Here is a 20,430-nt window from a genome sequence, read left to right on the forward strand (position 1 = left end):
AATGATGTGAAATACTGTAAGACATGGGATGCAACTAACCTTGACGGCAAACAACAGCATCGGCCGTTATGACCCTGCGTAAGTACATGGATAGGCATGTTAAGTACAACAGGTTAGCATCCACCAAAAATAGCAAATGGGCAGCATCTCCAGTATATCTTCATTGCGGAGAGTAGCATGGTAGCAAATGGACAGATTAAAAAATGGATACAACTGTTAATTGCAACAGGCTTAACAACATCCTAAGTCATGTTTTGTAAGTTTGTAGCCATTGAAATACAACTGTTTAAAAATGGATTTAACTGTTAATTGCAACAGGCTTAATAGCCATTGAAACCGATACTGATAAAAATGCAATTGGCATAGTTAAACATCACAAGGCAGGTGCTGCCAGAGTAGAGAATGGCCCAGATGTCTATAAAATGATAGGGAAAGTAGCTAAAACGTGTTAGACATGTTTACTACAACATGCTTAATTCATCGACCATACGGAACATAGCCATTAATTGCAACTAGTATTGGTAAGATTGAACTGGTGAGTACATACTTGGTAATTTATGAGACATAGTTGCCGGGGCACTTCATCTTGGCTACAGCCCGCTCAAAGTCCACGACGGCGGAGGCGAGTTGTTCCTCCGGGTCGAAGTGTGGATCAGTGCCACTAACATGTGTACCTATAGGCAACCAGTAAATGGTAGAAGTTAAATTGCAATTGCACAAATGATGTGAAATATTGTAAGACATGGGATGCAGCTAACCTCGACGGCAAACAATAGCTCTGCCGTTATGACCCTGCGTAAGTACATGGACATGCATGTTAAGTACAACAGGGTTAGCATCCACTAAAAATAGAAAATGGGCAGCATCTCTAGTGATATCCTGATTCATGTATTGTAAGTTTGTTGCTGGTATTGGTGAAATTGAGATGGACACGGTAATATTTGAATATCACACAGTGTGCAGTACTGGAATAAATAAGGCACAAACATGCTTAATACATCAACCGTACAAATCATAGTCGTTGCAAGTGGTATTGGTAAGATTTAGCTGGTCAGATCTTACATGTTAAGTCTTGGGGGGTAGTCGCTATGACACTTCATCTGGGCCAGAGCCTGCACCATGTCGGCGGCAGCAGAGGCGAGGTGTTCCTCCGGGTCAACACGCACAATGGCTATCGCGCCATGGACCGCCATCAACTCCTGGCGGTGGGGATTTGGAGGCATGAGGATGTTTCACAAGTGCCATTTAAGCAATCGGGTCGGGTCCGTGATAGATATCGGTGGGTTACCTGACTGGATCCGAGAAGAACGTAGATGTGGTTGAAGCTGTGGTTGCGGTGGCGGCAGTTTGTGATGCCGATTGGGGAAGGCGCGCGCGGGGGGGAGGGAGATACTGAGTAAATTAGATGGGAGGGGATGTGGTTGGAGGAATAAATTCTAAAATCGTGTGCCTAATGAAAATTTCACTGCAAAACTTGAAACTGAGGAAAACACACAATGCAGACGAAGCGCGTAAAATAGTCGTGTGCGAGAAAACAGAAAATTGGCAGATCCCGTCTCCAAAAAAGTGTACACGTGTAGTTGATTTTTCGGTCAATGGTACGCCTGGTTTATTAGGAAACATCGCACAGGTAACTGACTTATGGATCATTAACGCAAAAAAAAACGCAGACGGGTACAACATAGAAACCATGTGTTTTGTGATCTTCTAATGATTAACGCAAAAAAACGCACATGATCACACATGCTAATCAACGCTAAAAGCCCTCAAAGGATGCTCTTACCGACATTATACATTAATACTACAAACTTAAAGTACTACTGGTAATTTGCTCTAATACTACAAACTTAAAATAATTCTCACATGCTGCCATCGGGGCATGCTGGCCAGATGCCGGCATTCTCCTTCCCGGCCTTGTAGGTGGTAGCCCACCGTGCTTCGATCTCCGCCAAGCTCTCCTCACCATGGCATGCAACCTCTTCTTTCTTGTGGCAGCAGGACTCTCTTCTCTTGACCACTTTCTACCTTTTCCGCTCCTTCTATGCGGCTTTGGCCGCCTCTAGATCCACCACCCATTCGGCCATGGCAGCCTCAAAGTCCTCCCATGTAACTGTGTGCCCGCCGGCGGCGATGAACTCGGTGCGGCAAGATGCCATCGCTTCTTTACCATGTGTGCGGTCGCGGGCGGCGAGGAACACGGCGCGGCAGGATGCCATCGCTTGCTTACCAGTTACTTTGTGCCGCGGTGCCATGGACGACGCCTGGAGAGAGCTCTGGGACGGAGGGGCCGGGCAGCCGTACAGTGCGGTGGTATTCAAGATCTCAACGACAAACGACAACAGAAATTTGGCTTCCCTTAAAATTGTGCTCGTTCATTATCGCACACGGTTCATCTCCGTCGCTTCCAGAAACAGTGTGAGCTGAGCCTATTGTGTGTTGCGTTATGATTGGCCGGAACCCCAGACACGCGGATCGCGCGTGTGCACCGTAGAATGCGCCACGATAGAATGGCATTCCACGTCCCTCACATCACACCCGTGTAGCAGTAGCTGGATTGGATTTATATGCGCTAAATGCCTAGAAAATGCACATAATCCCCTAAATATGGTAAATGAGCCCGGAAAAATGCCAAATTTGAAGACGGTGATTTGCAGGGTGTATATTCGTCGTAGAAAAGAATTCCAGGGAAAAGAACGAAGAAAATTTGGATTCCCCTTCAATCTTGGTGATTTCCCTCTCGAAAGCATGGAACTTCTTTGGTGATGATTCGATTTATGCAGGGTGTGCATGACGACATAAGCCAAACCTTCTCGATTTTTTACCAGGACATGGTGATGTCATACCATGGCACACCATGCCAGGCGTCATGTTTTTCAACCATTTATTTCATTTTTTTCTATAGTTGAAAACCCAATAAACAAAGGTTTGTGGTTGACTATTGCCACACATTTCATCCAAATATTTGTCCATTCCTTGTAAAAGGCATGAGAATTTACTAAATGGCACGAGCATGGTTTTCTAGGTCATTCTTGTGCACCCTTTCATGCACCATTGTTTGAACTTGAATTATGTGTATTAATGCCTAGGAAATGCACATAATCCCCTAAATATGGTAAATGAACCCAGAAAAGTGCCAAATTTGAACATAGTAATTTGCAGGGTGTATGTTCATCGTATAAAAAACTCGTGGACAAAGGATAAAGGAAATTTGGATTCCCCTTCAATCTTGGTGATTTCCCCCTCAAAACCATGAAACTTCCTCGGTGATGGTTCGATTTATGAAAGGCGTGCATCACGACATAAGGAAAACATTCTCCAATTTTTACCAAGGCATAGTGAGGCCATACCATGGCACCACGCCAGGCATCATGTTTTCCAACCATGTATTTCATTTTTTGCATAGTTGGTAACCCAGTAAACGACGCGTTTATGGTTGACTATTGCCACACATTTCCTTGAAATATCTGCCCATTCCTTGTAAAAGGCATGAGAATGTACTAAATAACACGAGCATGGTTTTCTAGACCATTCTGGTGCACCATTTAATGCACCTATTGTTCGAATTTGAATTGTATGCATTAATGCCTAGAAAATGCACATAATCCCATAAATATGGTAAATGAGCCCCAAAAAATGTCAAATTTTAACATGTTGCATTTGAGGCGGTATGTTGATCGTTGGAAAAAAACTAAATGACAAACTAGGACGGAAATTTGGATTCCCCTTCAATCTTGGTGATTTCCCTCTCGAAAACATGGAACTTCCTCGGTGATGGTTCGATTTATGAAGGGCATGCATGACGACATAAGTCAAACCTCCTCAAATTTTTACCAGGGCATGATGAGGTCATACCATGGCACCATGCCAGGTGTCATGTTTTTCAAGCATTTATTTCATTTTTTCTATAGTTGAAAACCCAACAAACAAACATTTGTGGTTGACTATGGACACACATTTCATCCAAATATCTGTCCATTCCTTGTAAAAGGCATGAGAATTTACTAAATGGCACGAGCATGGTTTTCCAGGCCGTTCTTATGCACCCTTTCATGCACCGATTGTTTAAACTCGAATTATGTGCATTAATGCTTAGGAAATGCACATAATCCCCTAAATATGGCAAATGAACCCGGAAAAGTGCCAAATTTGAACACGGTAATTTGCAGGGTGTATCTTCATCGTAGAAAAAAAACTCATGGACAAAGGATAAAGGAAATTTGGATCCCCCTTCAATCTTGGTGATTTCCCCCTCAAAACCATGAAACTTCCTCGGTGATGGTTCGATTTATGAAAGGTGTACATGATGACATAAGGAAAACATTCTTAAATTTTTACCAGGGAATGGTGAGGCCATACCATGGCACCACACCAGGCGTCATGTTTTCCAAGCATGTATTTCATTTTTGTATAGTTGTTAACCCAGTAAACGACGCGTTTATGGTTGACTATTGCCACACGTTTCCTTGAAATATCTACCCATTCCTTGTAAAAGGCATGAGAATGTACTAAATAGCACGAGCATGGTTTTCCAGACCGTTCTTGTGCACCTTTTCATGCACCGATTGTTTGAATTTGAATTATGTGCATAATTAATACCTAGAAAATGCACATAATCCTCTAAATATGGTAAATGAGCCCGAAAAAATGTCAAATCTGAACACGTTGCATTTGAGGTGGTATGTTGATCGTTGAAAAAAAAATTGAATGACAAACTAGGATGGAAATTTGGATTCCCCTTCAATCTTGGTGATTTCCCTCTCAAAAGCATTGAACTTCCTCAGTGATGGTTCGATTTATGAAGGGCGTGCATGACGACATAAATCAAACCTTCTCAACTTTTAACCAGGGCACGGTGAGGCCATACCATGGCACCATGCCAGGCGTCATCTTTTTTCAAGCACGTATTTCATTGTTCTATAGTTGATAACCGAGTAAATGACACGTTTGTGGTTGACTATTGCCACGCATTCCCTTGAAATCTCTACCCATTCCTTGTAAAAGGCTTGAGAAATTACTAAATACCACGAGTATGGTTTTTCAAACCGTTCTTGTGCACCTTTTCAAGCACCAATTATTTGAATTTGAATTATGTGCATTAATGCCTACTAAATGCACATAATCCCCTAAATATTGTAAATGAACCTGGAAAAGTGTCAAATTTGAACACGATGATTGGCAAGGTTTATGTTCATCATAGAAAAAAACTCATGGATGAGGGACAAAGGAAAATTGGATTCCCATTCAATCTCGGTGATTTACTATTGCACATGATTCATCTCCGTCGCCTCTCTGAACTGTGTGTGTTCACTCACACATGCAAAAGGAAAAAGAAAACGGATATGTCTCCAACGTATCTATAATTTATGAAGTATTCATGCTATTATATTATCCATCTTAGATGTTTAATGGGTCTTTATATGTTATTTTATATGATTTTTGGGACTAACCTATTAACTTAGAGCCCAGTGCCAGTTTCTATTTTTTCCTTGTTTTTGAGTATCGCAGAAAAGGAAAATCAAACGGAGTCCAATTGACCTAAAAAATCACGGAGATTGTTTTTGGACCACAAGAAGCTCATAGAGTACCGGAGATGGACCAGGGGAGTCCCGAGGCCACCACGAGGGTGGGGCGCGCCCTACCCCCTGGGCGCGCCCCCCTATCTCATGGCCGCCTCGGGGACCCATCCTGAATTGTTCCCGACTCCAACACCTCTTATATATACCCAAACTTCCAGAAAGAAACCTAGATTGGAAGTTCCGTCGCCGCAAGCCTCTGTAGCCACGAGAAATACATCTAGGCCCTCTCTGGCACCCTGCCGGAGGGTGCAACATCACCGGAGGCTATGGAGGAGGATCCCGACCATCATCACCATGAAGGCCAAGGACCAGAGGGAGAACCTCTCCCCATCCAGGGGGGAGGCCATGGAGGAGGAAGCACAAGGGGGAGAACCTTTCCTCCTCTCTCTCGATGGCGCCGGAGTGCCATCGGGAGAGGAATCATCGCCGCGGTGATCGTCTTAATCAACATCACCATCATCATCACCATCCTCATCTCTTTTACGCGGTCCACTCTCCCGCACCCTGCTGTAATCCCTACTTGAGCATGGTGATTTATGCCACATATTATGATCCAATGATGTGTTGCCATCCTATGTTGTCTTGAGTGGATATCCTTGGTCTTTGTCTTTGGGTTGATTGATGATCTAGATTGGTATGAGTTGTATGTTTTATTTTGGTGCTGTCCTATTGTGCCCTCCATGTCGTGCAAGCGTGAGGGATTCTCGCTATAGGGTGTTGCAATATGTTCACGATTCGCTTATAGTGGGTTGCTTGAGTGACAGAAGCATAAACCCGAGTAAGGGGGTTGTTGCGTATGCGATAAAGGGGACTTGATGCTTTAATGCTATGGTTGGGTTTTACCTTAATGATCTTTAGTAGTTGTGGATGCTTTCTAGAGTTCCAATCATAAGTGCATATGATCCAAGAAGAGAAAGTATGTTAGCTTATGCCTCTCCCTCATAAGAAATTGCAATGACGACCACCGGTCTTGTTAACGATTGCATATCATAATTCCGCACACCGACCCATCATTATTCCACACTCGCTATTTACAATATTTAGTAATATATTCTAACTTTATGATAACAGCACCTACTTTTATATTTTAGCTCTTCGATATCATGCAAAGTTATCCTCGTCATACCCACAATGTAGTTTTATTTCTCGTTTCTAGTTGGAAGCAAATGTTCAGTGTACGTAGAGTCGTATCAGTGGCAGATAGGACTTGAGAGAATATTGATCTTACCTTTAGATCCTTGTGGGTTCGACACTCCATACTTATCACTTCCACCGTTGGGAATTGCTACGATGATTCCCTGCACTTGGGGATTATCAAGCTCTTTTCATGCGCCGTTGCCGGGGAGCAATAGCGTGGGGTTGATATTCTCGTGTGTGCTTGTTTGCTTTCTTCACTAAGTAGATTTTGTTTTTCCTTTTTTGTTTCTATTTAGTTGTGGCTGAAACGTACAAAAAAAATTAAAGAATGAAAATACAAAAAAATTACTTGCCTCTCATGCCTAAAAAGTTTTTCAATAAGAGAAGTGATTGGAAGATTATGCATTGAAGAAATGAGGGTCGACCTTGAGCACTTGTGTTCATGCTCATGGAAATAATGTAAAAAAATTCATGGAAGCTTCTATGAAAATAATTATCCCCTTATATATATTCATTGTATTATAAAAGTAATGTGCCAAGCTTCGGTTTTAGGATGATTAGATTGCTTGTTTACTATGTTCAGTACAAAAACAGAAACTTTGGCTATAGCACGTGATTTTACATTTTTTACTGGAAAGTGAAATGGGTATGAAACTTTTTGCACATTACTTATGTATAATTTTTTAAAATTTTCATATGTTTTTATAATTTTTTGGAGCTACAGAAGTTTACTGAACTTCCAGATTACTACAGATTGTCCTGTTTTTGACAGATTCTGTTTTCTATGAGTTGTTCGCTTATTTTGATGAATCTATGGGTAGTATCGGGGGGTATGAACCATGGTGAAGTTGAAATACAGTAGGTATAGTTCTAATATTAAATTTGAATAAGTTTGCAACAATACCTAAAGGTAGTGATTTGCTTTATTACACTAACGGATCTCACAAAATTTTTGTTAAAGTTTTGTGTGGATGAAGTGTTCGAAGATCGAGGAGCTATCAATATGAGAAGAATAAATAGAGGCAATAGCTCAAGCTTGGGGATTCCCAAGTCACCCCAATTATATATTTCAAGGATACTCAAGCATCTAAGTTTGGGGATCCCCCGGTTGGCATCCCATCCTTCTTCTTCAACAATTATCGGTATACCTCGGTTTTTGTTTTGTTCACATAATTTGTGTACTTTGTGTTTTTGTTTTCCCTTTAAGAACCATGCTAGTATGAGATATCCCTTTACTGATTTATAGAATACTTCATGTGCTTCACTTATATCTTTTAAGTATGATCTTATAGAATTGCTCTTTGTGCTTCACTTAAATCTTTTGAGTATGGTTTTATAGAATGCTTCGTGTGCTTCACTTATATATTTTGAGCTTGGATATTGGTTAGTCTATATTAATTGTAGAATGCTCCATGAACTTCACTTATATCTTTTGGAGTACGAATAATACTATCATCTAAAGTGGATTTAGAAGAAGTTTGCTCCCACTATTCCGAATGAGGAGAATTTTGCTTATGTGGAGAGTAGTAAAATTTCTATGCTCGTAGATCATGAAAAGAATGCTTTATGTGATGGTTATATTGTTGAACTCATTTGTGATGCTACAGAAAATTATTATGAGGGAGGAATACATGTTTGTAGGAGTTGCAATAATATCAAGTTTCCTCTCTATATGCTTAAAGTTTTGAAGTTATACTCGTTTTTCCTTCTTATGTAGTTGATTCTTGTTCCTAAAAATTATGTGCTCACAAAATCCCTAGGCATAGGAAGTAGGTTAGATTTAAATGTGATAGTCATACTCTTCATGATGCTCTTTTTAAGTTTCAATTCTTATCTTTTATGTGAGCATCATTGAAATCATCATGTCTAGCTAAAAGGCATTAAAGAAAAGCGCTTGTTGGGAGACAACCCAATATTTAAACTTATTGTTTTTGTGTGTTTACATGATTAAGATACTGTAGTAGTCATGTTTTATAGCTTTTGTTTTAATAAAGTGCCAAGTAAGACCTTTGGGAAGACTTGGGTGAAAGTTAATGTGATCTTGCTGTAAAAAACAGAAACTTTGCGCTCACGAGATTAGCTGTCATTTTTTACAGAAGGGTGCGATTGAGTTGATTATTTTTTAAGAAGATTAATAGACAAATTCCTCACGTCCACCAATTTATTTCACAATTTTTGGAGTAGCAGAAGTATGGTTGGTGTTCAGATCATTACAGATTGTTCTGTTTCTGACAGATTCTGTTTCATTACATAGTTTGCTTGTTTTCTATTTTCTATGGCTTATATTTCTCAATATAAATTGTATAAATGATATGGTAAAGTAGGCATTGTGTGAGAACAATTATGAACCTTGTCTTTTATAGTACCAAAGTGAATGGTTTATTCTTTATCATACTAACCTATCTCACAAAGTTCCGTTAAGTTTTGTGTGATTGAAGTTTTCAAGCTTTGGGTGAGATATCGATATGAGGAGAATAAGAAGTGGAAAGACCCTAAGCTTGGGGATGCCCAAGGCACCCCAAGGTCATATTCAAGGAATACTCAAGTGCCTAAGCTTGGGGATGCCCCGGAAGGCATCCCCTCTTTCGTCTTCAAAAACCATCGGTATACCTTACTCGGAGCTATATTTTTATTCGTCACATGATATGTGTTTTGCTTGGAGCGTATTTTAAATTTTACTTGTTGTTAGAATAAAATCATTGGATCTGAAATCTTGAGTGAAATGGGTAGCTAATTATTTGACTACTCAGCGTTCTTCACTTATATCTTTTTGGAGTAGTATGTTATTTACTCACGCGCTTCATGTATATCCTATGAGTAAATGGTTGAATAATTGAATATCATAAATCTGAATTTATATATGTTTCATATGCTTATAACATGCGGAGTAATTACTTCACACATAATAAGTATAGGTAGTAAACTCATTGAAAGTTAGCAAATGCATAATTGGTCACTTGAAAAATTCATGAAAGAATATTGAAGGAAGAGAGATTTCACATATAAATATACTATTTTGGACATCTTTTGCAATTGTGAGCACTCATTAAAATATAACATGCTAAAGAGTTGATGTTGGAAAAGGAAGACAACTTAATGGGTTATGTTTTCCTATATCCGAAACGTTATATTGTCTTGGATCATCCAACATGTTGAGCTTTCCCTTCCCCCTCATGCTAGCCAAATTCTTTGCACCAAGTAGAGATACTACTTGTGCTTCCGAATATCCTTAAACTCAGTTTTGCCATGAGAGTCCACCATATCTACCTATGGATTTAGTAAGATCCTTCAAGTAAGTTATCATTGTTGCAAGCAATAAAAATTGCTCTCTAAATATGTATGATCTATTAGTGTGGAGAAAATAAGCTTTATACGATCTTGTGATGTGGAAGAAATAAAAGCAACGGACTGCATAATAAAGGTCCATATCACAAGTGGCAATATAAAGTGACGTTCTTTTGCACTAAGATTTTGTGCGTCCAACCATAAAAACACATGACAACCTCTGCTTCCCTCTGCGAAGGGCCTATCTTTTATTTTTGTCCTATACTATATACAAGAGTCATGGTGATCATCACCTTTCCTTTTACACTTTTTCCTTTGACAAGCACTTTGTGTTGGAGCGATCCGGATATATATATATATATATATATATATATATATATATATATATATATATATATATATATCCACTTGGATGTAGGTTTTCATAAATTGTTATTGTTGACATTACCCTTGAGGTAAAAGGTTGGGAGGCGAAACTATAAGCCCCTATCTTTCTCTGTGTACGATTAAAACTTTGAACCCATAAATATCACGTGAGTGTTAGCAATTATGAAAGATTAAATAATAGTTGAGTATGTGGAGTTTGCTGAACCAAAGTTCTTACATAGACCCTTCCCAAAAATAAGATGAATTGCAATTGTTTGATGACTAAGAGCATGGTTTGTTAGTTTTCAAGAAAGTTTATGATCTATACTTTAACATGTGAATAGCTTGTTATTTGATCATGAGAAGTTTTATGAGTTGAGCTAATGTTATGATATATAATGATGCTAGAAAAAGTGATTGGAACTATCATTGATCAAACTCATGCACTTGTTAGCATTCACACTTCATAAATTATTTCTTTTATCATTTACCTACTTGAGGACGAGCAGGAATTGAGCTTGGGGATGCTGATACGTCTCCAACGTATCTATAACTTATGAAGTATTCATGCTATTATATTATCCATCTTAGATGTTTAATGGGCCTTTATATGTTGTTTTATATGATTTTTAGGACTGACCTATTAACCTAGAGCCCAGTGCCAGTTTCTATTTTTTCCTTGTTTTTGAGTATCACAAAAAAGGAAAATCAAACATAGTCCAATTGACCTGAAAATTCACGGAGATTGTTTTTGGACCAGAAGAAGCCCACGAAGTACTAGAGATGGACCAGGGGAGTCTCGAGGCCACCACGAGGGTGGGGGCGCGCCCCCTATCTCGTGGCCGCCTCGGGGACCCCCTGACTTGTTCCCGACTCCAACACCACTTATATATACCCAAACTTCCAAAAAGAAACCTAGATTGGAAGTTCTGCCGCCACAAGCCTCTGTAGCCATGATAAATCAATCTAGGCCCTCTCTGGCACCCTGTCAGAGGGGGCCAACATCACTAGAGGCTATGGAGGAGGATCCCGGAGGGGCCATCATCACCATGAAGGCCAAGGACCAGAGGTAGAACCTCTCCCCATCCAGGGGGGAGGCCATGGAGGAGGAAGCACAAGGGGGAGAACCTTTCCTCCTCTCTCTCTCGGTGGCGCCGAAGTGCCATCGGGAGGGGAATCATCGCTGCGGTGATCGTCTTCATCAACATCACCATCATCATCATGATCCTCATCTCTTTTATGTGGTCCGCTCTCCCGCACCCCGTTGTAATCCCTACTTGAACATGGTGCTTTAGGCCACATGTTATGATCCAATGATGTGTTGCCATCCTATGATGTTTTGAGTGGATATCCTTTGTCTTTGGGTTGACTGATGATCTAGATTGGTATGAGTTGTATGTTTTAGTTTGGTGTTGTCCTATTGTGCCCTCTATGTCACGCAAGCGTGAGGGATTCTTGCTGTAGGGTGTTGCAATACGTTCATGATTCGCTTATAGTGGGTTGCTTGAGTGACAGAAGCATAAACCCGAGTAAGGGGGTTGTTGCGTATGGGATAAAGGGGACTTGATGCTTTAACGCTATGGTTGGGTTTTACCTTAATGATCTTTAGTAGTTGTGGATGCTTGCTAGAGTTCCAATCATAAGTGCATATGATGCAAGAAGACAAAGTATGTTAGTTTATGCCTCTCCATCATATGAAATTGCAATGACGACCACCGGTCTTGTTAACGATTGCCTAGGATAATTCCGCACACCGACCCATCTTTATTCCACACTCGCTATTCACAATATTTAGTAATATATTGTAACTTTATGATAACAACACCTACTTTTATATTTTAGCTCTCCGATATCATGCAACGTTATCCTCGTCATACCCACAACATAGTTTTATTTCTCATTTCTAGTTGGAAGCAAACGTTCGGTGTACATAGAGTCATATCAGTGGCAGATAGGACTTGAGAGAATATTGATCTTACCTTTAGCTCCTTGTGGGTTCAACACTCCATACTTATCACTTCCACATTTGGGAATTGCTACGATGATTCTCTGCACTTGGGGATTATCAAAAACCCTCACCCACTTTGTCCCCACCCACTCGTCGCGGACTCCTCTGCAACTCTGCACCTCACCAACTTCTATCGCAGCGGCCGCCCTAGCTCGACGGCTGTTGTCGGTGGGCGTAGGCCGCGCTCCAAACGACACGGGATTTCGCCCCTACCGCTTTCCACCGCCTATCTGCACCGACATTCTAGACTTTGGTTGACTGGGGTTTTCTGCGGGATTGGGTCGGGGTTTTTTCTCATGGAGAAGGTAATCAACTTAGCGAAATATTCACTCATCTCTTATCGCAGTCCGTCCATCACTGTTAATCAACCGACTGAAATCACCGTGGAATCATTTTTATTCTAGCTGATTCGTGGGTGTTCATTCATGTGTCCACAGTACGTGCACAAATCGGGCAAGTGTGGTCGTGGCTAGTCGAAAACGAAGTTCTATCTCACCATTCCGGATCACTTCAGGGAGCGCTCGGTATGTTCAATCTCAACCTACCACGGTCTACATGGCCTCAATTTGTGAACATATACCGTCTGTTGCTACATTATCTATATATTTGTATCAAATCTTTGTTACATTATCTATTTTTAATTCTATATTTTTGTACTTTGCTTTCATCTATATATTGATCTGTTCTATCAATTACTCCCATATTTGCATCTTGCTCTGTTATTTCAATATATCTAATTTACGATCTTAATTTTTATTTCAAGCAGTACATCCCTTGCTTTGCAAGAACAGGAGTAGAAGGAAATCTTGGGCTTTACTTTGTTGATGACTCCCAAGATGTCATATTGACAACGCAGCATGGATTTACAATGACGGTTAGCGTAAAACTTGATAAAGATGGTCACTCCTATTTTAATGCGGACCTTTGGAGAAAAATGTCTGAGTGTTATGAACTGAAATCTGGCAATAAAATTCCAGTGCGTGCACCACAGCCTGGTCTAATTAACATGGATGTTTACTTCCCCGACGTCATCAGCCGATCAAAGTCTGATCGAGATTAGTGTCCTTTCAACTTTCTCCATGTTGTCATATTACTTAGCAAAATCAGGGTATTTGTTCTGACTAATTAATAACTATTTAAGCAACCAATTGTGATTTCATATTCTGACTCTGTTCCTAGGCAGTAACAAATTCTATTTACCAATTTATGCGCACTATATATTCTTCTGCCATGTTCTGAATAAATAATACCTTTCCACCTTTTAAGAAGGATATGTTGGATGCATAGTGAACGGTTTGTATGTTACTAAGCGTACCAAATTTCATTGGAAGGACGAGCATGTCATAAATTTGTTGATAATCTGACGGAGATAGCACAATGTATGAACGCTGGATTTTAGATGGGATTAATTAGACCTATGGTTCACACATTGAACAAGACCAATTGTGTGCACAAAACGCTGGTAAAAAGTCTTATTTTAATGTTGATGCTCATAAACTATATATATCTTCAATGATATGTTACAATTGGTTTTTATTCTACATGTCAATAGAAATTGCCCGCTGTAGCAGTTTCTCGATCGATTTTCCGGCATGGTCGAATTACACTTGTGCCTGCTAATAACGCCAAAGTGATTGCAAGGTACTGCATTTCCCGCAGAAATGGAACCATTCAAATTAACAAGTTCCCGCTTGTTGTGGTAATGCATCCATATTGGAAAATTGGAGGCACTGTTCTACTCATGCTCTACCAAGGCACAGGAGGGCTCTTCCTTTTCATTGACGAGATGTAGAGTCATCGTGATCAAGCTGCTTCCAGCGGATAGTTGTGGTTATTGGCCCTCGGCTTCTTAAAATGTGCTAGTTGTTACTATGTTAAGTATCTAGATATGGACCATATGGTTGTTGGCCCTTAGCCTCTTAAAATGTGATAGTTGTTACTATGTTAAGTATGTAGATATGGACCATATGGTTGTCAAAACCGTGTTACAAAGATCCTCCTTTTGTCGAATAGTGTAACCACTATATATATATGTTACTCAAATGTTGTTACCCAAGTTCTTAAATTTTCATGGAAAGTATTAGTATTGTACATAGTTCATTGAGTTTAAGCGTGTGCCCGATGTCTAGAAGGCATTTGCATATTAACTGTCCATATTGCAAATTCACACAATTAACATAAGGAAACGTATGTGTAACTTACAAATCATCGCACACGAGTACTCGCAGATGCATCGTGTGCGATAGTCCTAGCCACCGCAAGCAACTACTTTGCATTTTTCAAAGTTTTTTGTACACACAGAATCGCACACGAACTAACTGTATTAACCGTCTGTGTTGTAATTTCTCATCGCAAATAGTTCATCCGAGTCCGCTGTTTGCCACGTATCACACACATCTTGTTTACACAACTCGTTTGTGTTCTTTTGGCTCATCGCAAATAGTTCATCCATGTGAACTGTATGCCGCATATCACACACATATTGTTAAGTTGAATCGTTTTTGTTGTGTTCCCTAATCAAAAACAGTTCATCCGAGTGAACCGTATGCCGTATATCGCACACACATTGGTATGGCTGCTCGTTTCTGTTGTTCTACCTCATCGCAAACAGTTCAAATGGATTAACCGTGTGCCCTGCATCGCACACACATTGATATGGATGCCCGTTCCTGTTGTTCCGCCTCATCGCAAACAGTTTGAATGGATTAACCGTGTGCCCTGCCTCACACACGCAACTAAAATCTGAACCGTGTTTGATGGCTCTACCATCGCAAACGTTTTGCATCTTTTTTGATTGGTTTTTTACACTATCATTTGCGATTAATGCATCGCACACAGTTTCGGCAAAGGGTCTCTGATCATAGTGTCGCGTTAGCAATATCCTACAGTAGTGATAGTTCAGCTTTAATAAAAAATGTATGCAAAAGATGCACTGATGTCATAATAGTAAAAAATCTTACCATGCCATTTTCATGGATATTGCTGTAGTTCAACACGTGGACTAGTGGCAAGTATTGACCATAATGTCGAGGAATTTCATAATTGTTATTGAAAGTCTCAACATCAATAATAAATGAGATAAGATGATCTTTCTCCTCGTAAGTTCGTTCAGAGCCATCAGTGTAGTAGGTTTGGTCTACTACTTCCTATACATTTTTGAAGAATGTAAATAAGCTGTCAATGGAAATAAACTATCAATGATGTCTGTTGTGCAACTTTATCCTTGTAGACATTGTTGGGCCTCCAACTGTAGAGTTTTGTAGGACAGTAGCAAATTTCCCTTAAGTGGATGACCTAAGGTTTATCAATCCGTGGGAGGCGTAGGATGAACACGGTCTCTCTCAAACAACCCTGCAACCAAATAACAAAGAGTCTCTTGTGTCCTCAACACACTGATACGTCCATTTTGCACCATGCTTTTATATCAATATTTATTGCATTATGGGTTGTTATTACACATTATGTCATAATACTTATGCCTTTTCTCTCTTATTTTATAAGGTTTACATGAAGAGGGGGAATGCCGGCAGCTGGAATTCTAGGCTGGAAAATGAGCAAATATTAGAGACCTATTCTGCACATCTCCAAAAGTCCTGAAACTCCACGGGAATTATTTTCAGAATATATAAAAAATATTGGACGAAAGAAGTACCGGAGGGGGGCCACCCACCATCCACGAGGCTGGGGGCGTGCCCCCTGCCTCGTGGGCCCCCTAGCGGCCCTCCGATGCCCATCTTTGGCTATATGGAGTCTTTCGTCAAGGAAAAAATCATAAGCTAGCTCATGGGACGAAACTCCGCTGCCACGAGGAGAAACCAATCTAGGGCTCCGGTGGAGCTGTTCTGCCGGGAAAACTTCCCTTCGGAGGGGGAAATCATCACCATCGTCATCACCAACGATCCTCTCATCGGGAGGGGGTCAATCTCCATCAACATCTTCACCAGCACCATCTCATCTCAAACCCTAGTTCATCTCTTGTATCCAATCTTTGTATCCAAACCTCAGATTGGTATCTATGGGTTGCTAGTAGTGTCGATTACTCCTTGTAGTTGATGCTAGTTGGTTTACTTGGTGGAAGATCATATGTTCAGATCCATTATGCATATTAATACCCCTCTGATTATGAACATGAATATGCTTTGTGAGTAGTTACATTTATTCCTGAGGGCATGGGAGAAGTCTTGCTATAAGTAGCCATGTGAATTTGGTATTCGTTCGATATTTTGATGAGATGTATGTTGTCATCCCTCTAGTGGTGTCATGTGAACGTCGACTACATGACACTTCACCATTGTTTTGTCCTAGAGGGAGGCATTGGGAAGTAATAAGTAGATGATGGGTTGCTAGAGTGACAGAAGCTTAAACCCTAGTTTATGCGTTGCTTCGTAAGGGGCTGATTTGGATCCATATGTTTCATGCTATGGTTAGGTTTACCTTAATACTTCTGTTGTAGTTGTGGATGCTTGCAATAGGGGTTAATCATAAGTGGGATGCTTGTCCAAGTAAGGGAAGTACCCAAGCACCGGTCCACCCACATATCAAATTATCAAAGTACTGAACGCGAATCATATGAACGTGATGAAAACTAGCTTGATGATAATTCCCATGTATCCTCGCGAGCGCTTTACTTTATATAAGAGTTTGTCCAGGCTTGTCCTTTGCTACAAAAAGGATTGGGCCATATTTCTGCACCTTATTTACTTTTACTATTTTTACCCGTTACCAATTACCTTATCACAAAACTATCTATTACCGATAATTTCAGTGCTTGCAGAAAATACCTTGTTGAGAACCGCTTATCATTTCCTTCTGCTCCTCGTTGGGTTCGACATTCTTACTTATCGAAAAGGCTACGATAGGTCCCCTACACTTGTGGGTCATCAAGACTCTTTTCTGGTGCCGTTGCCGAGGAGTGAAGCGCCTTTGGTAGGTGGAATTTGGTAAGGAAAAATTTATATAGTGTGCTGAAATTTACTGTCACTTGTTACTACGGAACATAATCCTTTAAGGGGCTTGTTCGGGGTATCTTCATCCCGAACAGTAGAGCAAAGAGTTGCTCCTCAACCTACTGAACCTACTGAAAATGTTTACTTTGAAATTCCTTTGGGTATGATAGAGAAACTGCTAGGTAATCCTTTCACAGGTGATGGAACATTACATCCCGATTTGCACTTAATCTATGTGAATGAAGTTTGTGGATTATTTAAGCTTGCAGGTATGCCCGAGGATGTTATCAAGAAAAAGGTCTTACCTTTATCTTTGAAGGGAGAGGCATTGACATGGTTTAGGCTATGTGATGATATTGGATCATGGAACTACCAACGATTGAAATTGGAATTTCATCAGAAGTTTTATCCTATGCATCTTGTTCATCATGATCGTAATTATATATTTATATATATATATATATATATATATATATATATATATAGGGAAAAGCAAACCTATGCAACAATTTTGTCGAGGTAGCAATCATAGCCACATGTTGAGCTTGGGATCTGGTCCAAACATTTGCCATCTTTGAATTTCTCACATTTGGAATGAATACATTTTATTTCCTGTTATAGGTGTTTGTGGACCATGCGTGCACGTGCCTATGCACTAGGCCCATCCCATAGCCTGATACCCCTGTGGCACACCAGTCATGGGCCCGTGGAGATACGGTTCCAAGCCCAGGAAAGGTCCACAACTGCGCACGGTGCCCAGCCGATAAAAGGTTCGTGCAACTTTTTTTAGCCTTGTTTTTTTTTGCCTTATTCGTTCAACAGCCATCCCCATACCCGTGCGAGCAGGAGAGCACCACGCGGGCTGTGCTCCTCCTCTCGTACTCCAGCAGATCTGTCCGCCAAGCAGGCCATCCTCCTCCTCCCCTGTGGCAGCTCCCCTCTCCGGCCATCCTCCTCCTCCTCCCCTACTGTCACTTCTCTGCCCGTGGCCGCCATGGCCTTACCCGAGCCGTCCGCCGCCATTCCTGCTCCTCTTCCCGGCGTCCCTCCGTGCTCTCACGTCCCACCTCCACTGCCTGCGGGAAGCAATTCCTTAGGTCTTTATCGGTCCTTGTTATTTTTTTGCAAACTTTCCTAACCCTTGTTATATGTTGTTGCAGATCTTGCTGAAAATTGGATCCCTGTAGGCCGATGTAAGGTAAGAGCATGGTAATTAGTGACATGGTATGAGCATGTAGAATTGATGTTTTCTGTTGGCTATGTGTATTGAATATTGATGCATGCATTGCTTAGTTGCTTAAGTGACATAATGGATTTATTGTGTTTTTGGTTGTGTCGTTCTCGGCAAAGAAACTATGGAATCTTTCAAATGGGCATTCAAACCATGGTTGTGGCCTTCTTTTTTCCTGTGTTGTGCGTTCGCATGTCGTGTATGGTTGGCCGTGTGTATGTGGGTGTTGTGGGTGTCTGCTCCGGCCGGTGTGCTTGCTGACTGTGTGGTGTGTGCGCTGAAATTGTGATGCCGGTTCTTCATTTGATTTCTGATGCAGGAGCTTCAACGCAACAAGACATGCTTGAGGCAACACCTTATTTCCCAGATTTAGGAGTCACGCCGGCCCTACATCCCTTCTTCTCTAACCATGGCCATGGCCCATAGAGTTTGGGATCTCGGCAGCCTACCCACTCCTCAAGGATCCATGGCGTGCATGTGGTGCTACAGTTAGACCTTAAGGCACCAAAGGGCAGTCCGCAATCACCACAGGCTCACTGTCAGCGTATTTTTTTTTTTATAACCACGAGTAGTTTTTGTTATGCATCTCACACTTTTTTGTGAAGTCTGTACATGATCTAGTATTTCTTGTTCCTGAATGAAGTACTACTTGTTCCGGAATTATCAAAGGGCCTTGTTTTGGGTGAGAAATTTGTAAAAATAGATAGAACCTTTGGGTATTTATAGAATTGCTGAGCTATGTTCATCGATCTGCACTTTCGGGTATAAGATGAAGAATTTTTTGAGAGATAAAATGATGTGCGAGTATTTAGAGCTCAGCAGGTTCTGACTAATCAATCTGCAAACTTTTTGTGGGGCGACTCCCAGATAGTCTATACAATGTATAGTAGTATATGTGAATTTCTAGTTTGTATCCATTTTGCTAGCTAATGTATAGAGCGCCCACCGGTTTATCTAGTGTCACCGCTACGACGCTACCTAGTCGCCTCTTTGCATTAATGTGGGACAGCACAGCTACCAGATCCATCCTTAGAGCATATCCAATAGACGGTCTAAATGTAAAAATACCTAACTTTTGAACCGTCTGGGACAAAAAACGCTGCTCCAATAAACGGTCCATACATAAAAAGAATTGGACCGCTGCCTCTCGATGATGTAAAATACAACACCTTGTGGTGCAAATTTGCATCGCGAGATACAACTGCTTCAAATTCAGCGGCCACCCGCCAACGCCCAACCGCCCTTCATTTCATTTCATAGTCGCTCCCGTCCGTCTGCTCGAACACCAGTTGGCGGGAAATCGTCGCCGCCACCGCCCACATCCCCGCCGCCACCGCCCCGAATCCCCGCCGCCGCCCTCGCCCCCGTCGCCTCCCTCGCCGGAAACCGTCTTGCAGCCGCCCGGGCGCCGCCGAATCGGGAGGCAGCCGTGGTGGGGATTCGGCGCCTCCGGCGGTCCGGCTGGCCCTATAGGCCTCCGCCGGCCTTCTCCCCGTCGGCCGCGGGCCTCTCCACGGCCCTGTAGCCGGCTGCACGACTGCCGCACCTAGCCCCCACGACCTCCTCCCCGTCGGTCGCCGAACTCCTCTTCGCCGCCCGCCGAGCTAGCTCTCATCACCGCTGCCGTCTAAAGCCGACCGCAGTCATCCGCGGCAGCCAATCCAACCGGCGGCCATCTTCTTCTACCGCACGTACAAGGTGTTCGCGCGGCTGCTAGCCGGTTTTTTACATCTTGTTTTGGACCATCTGTTGGAGAAGCTCTTTTACATCTCCGATTTGGACCATCTGTTGGAGTTGAGCATTTTTCGAAGCTCCAAAACGCAACATTTGGCGGTCCATATTTTACAACTCTGGTTTTGGACCGCCAAAATTTGGACCATC

General features: G+C 41.6%; 1 long non-coding RNA gene across 1 annotated transcript; it reads left to right on the forward strand.

Moving 5' to 3' along the window:
* The first annotated feature begins 18,218 nt into the window (after window positions 1-18,218).
* Window positions 18,219-19,298, forward strand: LOC123185293 (uncharacterized). Its single transcript, XR_006493298.1, has 2 exons — window positions 18,219-18,516; window positions 18,869-19,298. It is a non-coding gene; the product is annotated as an uncharacterized lncRNA (long non-coding RNA).
* Window positions 19,299-20,430: the final 1,132 nt, after the last annotated feature.

This window comes from Triticum aestivum, chromosome 2A (assembly GCF_018294505.1).
Source record: "Triticum aestivum cultivar Chinese Spring chromosome 2A, IWGSC CS RefSeq v2.1, whole genome shotgun sequence".
Taxonomy (NCBI): Eukaryota; Viridiplantae; Streptophyta; class Magnoliopsida; order Poales; family Poaceae; genus Triticum; species Triticum aestivum.